Source organism: Saimiri boliviensis, chromosome 16 (assembly GCF_048565385.1).
Source record: "Saimiri boliviensis isolate mSaiBol1 chromosome 16, mSaiBol1.pri, whole genome shotgun sequence".
NCBI classification, from domain to species: domain Eukaryota; kingdom Metazoa; phylum Chordata; class Mammalia; order Primates; family Cebidae; genus Saimiri; species Saimiri boliviensis.
In genome coordinates this window covers 63,280,638-63,288,258 of record NC_133464.1, presented here as the reverse complement: position 1 = coordinate 63,288,258, position 7,621 = coordinate 63,280,638, and the positions used below count along the sequence as shown (strand labels likewise).

The following is a 7,621-nucleotide window of genomic DNA, read 5'->3' as shown; positions in this document are numbered from 1 at the left end:
CTGCCGCTGGCAATGGATCTCCACGTGATGACCAGACACTTCCAATGATGGCACACTAGCGTTTCTTACAGTACAATCCAAAGTCCTTGAGGCCTGTGAAGCCAGAACTTTGTTGGTCACTGGTGCAGACACTGGCAGGTGGGCCACGGGGACAGCTCATTACACTCCGGGGCCCCACATGGGAGATCCTCTAGAAAAGACTTGTGCAACAATAAATACCATGTTTGATGACCCTACCAAGCTGCATACACACCCCACACACCCCTCTGATAGCCACTAGCTGGTCAGTTCACCCAAAAGATGTCAAAACAATACTCGCTATTGCCAGACCGTCGCTACTTAATGCTATGTTTCCCTGATCCCCACCGACATGTGTGCAGATGTGTATGTATGTGTATGCATCTGTATACAGATGTATCTGTACATGGATGTGTGTAGATGTGTATGTATACAGATATATGGAAATACAGATATGTGTGTATGAATGTGTGGATATGGATGTGTGTACATGTAGACATGTGTATGAATGTGTGTGTATACAGACGAGTGTGCAGATGTGTGTAAAGACGTGTATATATGTGGATGTTTGTATTTGAATGTATGTGTACAAATATGTCTACATGTGGATGTAGATGCTCGCAGCTCCTCCTGCTGGCAGGCACATCCTAGCGCCGGCTTTCTCCAGTGTGTATCAGAGGCTGCATGGTGTTCTCAGAGCTTCCTCAGGGTGCAGGTGAACAGGGTGAGCACAGAACTTCTCTCCCAAACCACACTTTGCAGTTAAAGAGAACACTAGCCACAAATGCGTCAGGTCAGCGGGAGAAAACTGGGGCTCTCCAGGCAACACCGGACCAACCCCCACACCCCTGGGTAGGGGGTGCCAAACAGAACACTTCCCACATCAACCTTAAATCCCACAAACTTTAAGGTTGAACCCAAGCCTCAAACCCCTGGGCCCAGGGATTCGAGGTTGAACCCGAGCTCTGGCACTTTGTATTCATGAGCTCATCTGCCGCAGTTTCCCCATCTTGTACGGGGTTAGAAAAAAAGACTTGAAGAAGGGATTGCTGGAACAGGCTCCAGAAAGTTATAGAGCGCAGGCTGTTACTGTAATTTTAATGAGTCTGGGGCAGATAGAACTACAATTTCTCCAAAGGCAAATAAATATTTCCAGGCTTCAGACAGCTCTATAGGGCAGGGAGTGGCAGGAAGGTCCGAGGGGAGGTACAGGCAATCTGTGCTTGCATATTTAGCAAATAAGACGTTCAAGGGCCCCTGGGAGTTCTGGAAATGAGGCAGATGTCTCAGCCATCAGACAGGTGGGACTTTAGGAAGAAAATGGCTCTCCCCTGACACGGGTCTTCTCCCGACCCAGGCTGACGGCACAGGTGGAAATGGAGAGAATATTTATGCAGCAAGACATCCAGCCCCATCTTTAGATGCGCCACTCCAGCCATCTGAGAAGACACTGCAAAGTGAGGCAGAATTGGGTGATCCACTGCTGAACGTGCCCAGTGGTCATGCCTGGTGGGATCAAGGCTAAAGGTGCTATTTGTACCCTGGCTGGAGTGCAGTGGTGCGATCTCGACTCACTGCAACCTGCACCTTCCAAACTCAAGCAATCCGCCTGCCTCAGCCTCCTGAGAAGCCGGGCCCAAAGACGTGCACCACCACGCCCAGGTAAGTTTTGTATTTTTGGTAGAGACAGGGTTTCACCTTCTTGGCCAGCCTGGTCCCAAGTTCCTGACTTCATGTGATCCTCCCACCTCACCTCCCAACATTTGTACACTTTTTGAAGTCACTGTTCTGCTTGAAAAGGGGATAAAAGATTTAAATCTTCTCCCCGGGATGGAGGAAACAGACACAAAACTTCAACACAACGACAAGGGCTTCAAGTGACTAAGTTCTATCCAGGTACCCTTGGGTAAGAACGCTTGAAAAGCACCTACTAAGATGAAAATGAGCCTGCACAACACAGTAAGCCGCATCCCCACAAAAAGAAAAAAACGGAAGGGCATGATGGCACAGGCCTTAGATCCAGCTACTTGGGAGGCTGAAGCAAGAGGATCGCTTGGGCTCAGGGGTTCAAGGCTGCAGTCATCTGGGAACATACCATTGCAAAGAAGACCTTGTGAAAGAAAGAGGAAAGTGGGTGAGAAAAAAAGCGGGGGAAGAGAGAGGGGAAAGGAAAGAAAAGAGGTAGGAAAAGGAAGAAAGAGGGAATAGAGGGAGGGAGAGAAAGGAAAGAAAAGAAAAGAGAAAAACATAAACCTTGTGGCCAGGGAATTCCACTGTTAAGAATGTACTCTGCAGAGAGAATGGTGTTCACCACAGAATGATTGTAAGAGAGGAAACCTGGGAAAAACTCAAGAGACTTCATTATGAAACTAGCTGAATACATTCCATTAAATGGACTTTTACATGGTCATTCGCACTACAGGGGACGCACTTTTTTTTTTTTTTTTTTTTTTTTTAGGTAGATACTCCACGTGCTGATCGTGTGCATAGATCATCTCGGAGAGGAATCACCAAAAAAACCCTAACAGTGGTTGGCTTTCAGGAGAGGAGGGAGAGCGGCTTTAAGGCGGCACCAGCACCAACCGATAGAACTTTTTGAAATGAGGACCATGTTTAAGGACCATCTGCAGCTGTGGAGCACCTGAAATGTGGCCGATGAAGCCAAAGAACCAAATCCTTCATCTTCTTTAATGTTAATTCATTTAGATTTTTTTTCTAGTTTGAGATGGAGTCTAGCTCTGTTGCCCAGGCTGAAGTGAGGCTGCATGATCTTGGCTAACCGCAACCTCTGTCCCCAGGTTCAAGCAGGTCTCCTGCCTCAGCTTCCCAAGTAGATAGGGTTACAGGGGCTAACCACCACATCTGGCTTCTTTCTGTGTTTTTAGTAGAGATGGGGTTTCAACATGTTGGTCAGGCTGATCTCAAACTCCTGACCTCAGAAGAGCCACCTGACTCTGCCTCCCAAAGTGCTGGGATTACAGGCATGAGCCACCGTATCTGGCCTCACTTCGATTTCAAGAAACACAGATGCCACTGACTGCCATATGGGAGACTCAGTTCTATACTCTTTCATAGGTTTTGAACTTTGAATCATTTAATTGCATTGCCTATTTTCTTTAGTTGTAGAACTTACTAGGATAGTATTTAGACTATTAATCTAAATGAAATCTACCATAGAATTTAAATTGTAATAGCAAATGCTGATATATAAAAAGATTGCCAAGGTGTGTGTGTGTGTGTATGTGTGTGTGCATTAAGTGTGTATCTATATATATATATGTATGTGTATTTCCTTTTTTGTTGAGTCAGAGTCTCGCTACGCCACCCAGTCTGGAGTGCAGTATTATGAACTTGGCTCACAGCAACCTCTGCCTCCAGGGTTCAAGTGGTTCTCCTGCCTAAGCCTCCCAAGTCACTGGGATTACAGGCACGCACCACCACATCCAGCTCATTTTTGTATTTTTAGTAGAGAAGGCATTACACCATGTTGGCCAGGCTGGTCTTGAATTCCTGACCTCAAGTGATCCACCTGCCTCGGCCTCCCAAAGTGCTGAGGATTACAGGAATGAGCCAGCATGCCCAGCTGTAAAGGTGTATTTTTGAGTAAAAAGAACAACGTAGAAACAAAAAGTAGAGAACAGCTGGGGGTGGTGGCTCATTCTGATAATCCTAGCACTTTGGGAGGCTGAGGTGAGAAGATCGCTGGAGCCCAAGAAGTTAAGGCTGCAGTGAGCCATGTTTGCACCACTGCCCTCCAGCCGGAGTAATGGAGCAAGACCCTGCTTCAAGAAAAATTAAAAGTAAAATTAAGAAATCAAAACTTAAGCATGATGATTAGGTTTTCATGCTATTTTATGATATACGCCCTCCTCAAAACTTGTCATGGTATCATCACATCACCCACCTGATGCGAAAAATAAAAAATAAAACCCAGAAACTCAAACTAAAAATATTTGCAAATCTATAGTGTTATGCATTGTCCTGTGTCTCCCTGAAAGACGTTGAAGCCCTACGCACCCGCTGCTCACCTGCTGTGCTGCCTGCCCAGTTCCTAACAGGTGAGCCGGGCACAATGGCTCATGCCTGTAATCCCAGAACTTTGGGAGACTGAGGCAGGTGGATCACCTGAGGTCGGAAGTTCGAGACGAACCTGACCAACATAGAGATACCCTGTCCCTACTAGAAATACAAAAATTAGCCTGGCATGGTGGCTTATACCTGTAACCCCAGCTACTTGGGAGTCTGAGGAAGGAAAGTCTCTTGAATCTGGGAGACAGAGGTTGCAGAGAGCAAAGATCACGCCATTGCATTCCAGCCTGGGCAACAAGAGAAAAACTCTATATCAAAAAAAAAAAAAAAAAAAAAAAGGCCAGGTACAATGGCTCACACTTGTAACCCCAGCACTTTGGTAGAATCAGGAGGGCAAATCACCTGAAATAAGGAGTTTGGGACCAGCCTGGTCAACATGGTAAAACCCTTTCTCTACTAAAAATACAAAAATTAGGCAGGTGTGGTGGTACATGCCTGTAATCCCAGCTACTGAGGAGGTTGAGGCAGGAGAATGGCTTGAACCTGGGAGGCAGAGGTTGCAGTGTGCTGAGATTGTACCACTACACTCTAGTCTGGGCCACAGAGACTCCATCTCAAAAACAGAAAATAATAATAATTACCAAAGGATGAATGAAGCTGAAGAGTAGTTAGATCACAAGTTGTTGTCCTTATGACTGTGTTTCTTCCTGCCCCCAACCCTCTCGCCTTCCCTTAATCTCTTCCTTCCCTCCCCCACCCCCAAGTTGAAGTCTTGCTCTGTCACCCAGGCTGGAGTGCAGTGGCGCAATCTTGGCTCACTGCAACCTTCACCTCCCAGGTTCTCCTGCCTCAGCCTCCTGAGTAGCTGGGATTACAGGCACCCACCACTACATGCAGCTAACTTTTCTATTTTTAATAGAGATGGGGTTTTACCATGTTGACCAGGCTGGTCTCAAACTCCTGACCTCATGATTTCACCTGCCTTGATCTCCCAAAGTGTTGAGATTACAGGCGTGAGGCAGGCACCTGGCCCTTTCTCTTTCTTTCTTTCTTCTCTCTACCTTCTTTAAGTCTGCATCATGAAATAAAATTTAAATCTCCAAAAAAAAAAAAAAAATTACAATTAGAATGACTGGATCTCAGAAATCAGTTAGTTTGCAGACCAACCCATGTGGTAGGAAGTGGCCCTGATTCTCAGGAGCCCAGGGATTGTGGAAATACCCATTGCAGGGGGCAGCCTTTCAGCTTTTGATTCCAGAAGTGCCTTGTGAATATCCAGGCACTTCTCATGTATCCTGAATTCCACATTGGGAGGTGCAATGTATGTGATCCTAACTGTTTACACCAATGTTCAATGCACTCTTTTTTAAAACGACAAATTCAAGCTGGGCATGGTACCACCCTCAGGAGGCTAAGGCTTCTCTCTCAGGAGGCTAAGGCTGGCGGGTTGCTTGAGGCCAAGAGTTCAAGACCAGCCTGGCAACATAGACCCATTTCTAGAATTTAAAAAAAAAAAAAAAAAATGCTGAGTGGCTGGCTGCGGTGGCTCATGCCTGCAATCACAGTACTTTGTGAGGCTGAGGTAGGCAAATCACCTGAGGCGAGAAATTCAAGTCTAGCCTGGTCAACATGGTGAAACCCCATCTCTACTAAAAAAATACAAAAATTAGCCAGGCATGTTGGCAGGTGCCTGTAATTCCAGCTACTGAAGAGGCTGGGGTAGCAGAATCACTTGAACTCAGGAGGTAGAGGTTGCAGCGAGCTGAGATCACACCACTGCATTCTAGCCTGGGTGACAAAACAACAGTTAGTCTAAAAAAAAAAAAAAAAAAAAAAAAAAAAAAAAAAAAAAAACAATGCTAGCATTGGCCATGGCTCACAACTGTAATCCCAGCACTTGGGGAGGCTGTGGCAGGCAGATTACTAGAGGTCAGGAGTTTCAGACCAGCCTAACCAACATGGTGAAAGCCCATTTCTACTAAAAATATGAAAATTAGCTGGGTGCAGTGGCGGGTGCTTATAATTTCACCTACTTGGAGTGCTGAGGCAAGAGAATTGCATTAACCTGGGAGGCAGAGATTGCAACTACCTGAGATCACGCCAAGGCACTCCAGCCTGGGTGACAGAGTGAGACTTCATCTCAAAAAAGAAAAAAAAAGTTGGGTGTGGTGGTGTGTGGTCTTAGCTACTCAGGAGGCTAAAGTGTGCAGATCGCTTGAGCCCAGGAGTTTGAGGCTTTAGGGAGCTATGGTGGAGTCACTGCACTCCAGCCTGGGTGACAAAATGAGACCCCTATTTCTAGAAAACGAATTTAAAAAATTAACAAAATAAGAGAGACAATAAGATAGTATCCATCACCAGTAAGAGATCAATCACATCACCCACTGAATCTTGCCAACACGATCAAATTCTAATCTGATGGGGTGAGCATTAATCCAGCTGCAAATATGCCACAAATACAAAAGACAGAGAATGGGTTCACCTGCACCAGGGAAATCCAGACTTTAAGAAATGCTAGAGGCGGCCGAGCGCGGTAGCTCAAGCCTGTAATCCCAGCACTTTGGGAGGCTGAGGTGGGTGGATCACGAGGTCGACAGATCGAGACCACCCTGTTCAACATGGTGAAACCCCGTCTCTACTAAAAATACAAAAATTAGCTGGGCATGGTGGTGCGTGCCTGTAATCCCAGCTACTCAGGAGGCTGAGGCAGGAGAATTGCCTGAACCCAGGAGGCGGAGGTTGCAGTGAGCCGAGATCGCGCCATTGCACTCCAGCCTGGGTAACAAGCGAAACTCCGCCTAAAAAAAAAAAAAAAGAAGAAAAAGAAATGCTAGAGGCTGGGCGCGGTGTCTCAAGCCTGTAATCCCAGCACTTTGGGAGGCCGAGGCAGGTGGATCACGAGGTCGAGAGATGGAGACCATCCTGGTAAAAATGGTGAAACCCCGTCTCTACTAAAAATACAAAAAATTAGCTGGGCATGTTGGCACGTGACTGTAATCCCAGCTATTCAGGAGGCTGAGGCAGCAGAATTGCTTGAACCCAGGAGGCAGAGGTTGTGGTGAGCCGAGATCGCGCCATTGCACTCCAGCCTGGGAAACAAGAATGAAACTGTCTCCAAAAAAAAGGAATATTAGAGGCCCAACAGTGTGGAGTCTTCCAAAATCCACAGAAAGGAAAAGGGATAGGCCAGGCAAGGAGGCTCACGCCTGTAATCCCAACACATTGGGAGGCTAAGCTGGGTGGATCACGAGGTCAGAAGTTTGAGATCAGCCTGATCAACATGGAGAAATCCTGTCTCTACCAAAAATACAAAAATCAGCCAGGTGTGGTAGCACATGCCTGTAATTCCACCTACTCAGGAGGCTGAAACAAGAGAATCACTTGAACCTGGGAGACGGAGGTTGCATTGGGCCGAGATTGTGACATTGCACTCCAGCCTAAGTGACAGAACAAGACGGTCTCTAAATAAATAAATAAATAAATAAATAAATAAATAAATAAATAATAAGGAAAAGGGATAGAGGAGAAACTTGTAGATTGTGTCTTTTTTAAAATTTTCGTTTTTGGCCGGGCA

General features: G+C 46.2%; 1 pseudogene; it reads left to right on the top strand.

Annotated features, from left to right (window-relative positions):
- Positions 1–3,831: 3,831 nt before the first annotated feature.
- On the top strand, positions 3,832–3,928 carry LOC141581701 (small nucleolar RNA U13; annotated as a pseudogene).
- The last annotated feature ends 3,693 nt before the right edge of the window (positions 3,929–7,621 follow it).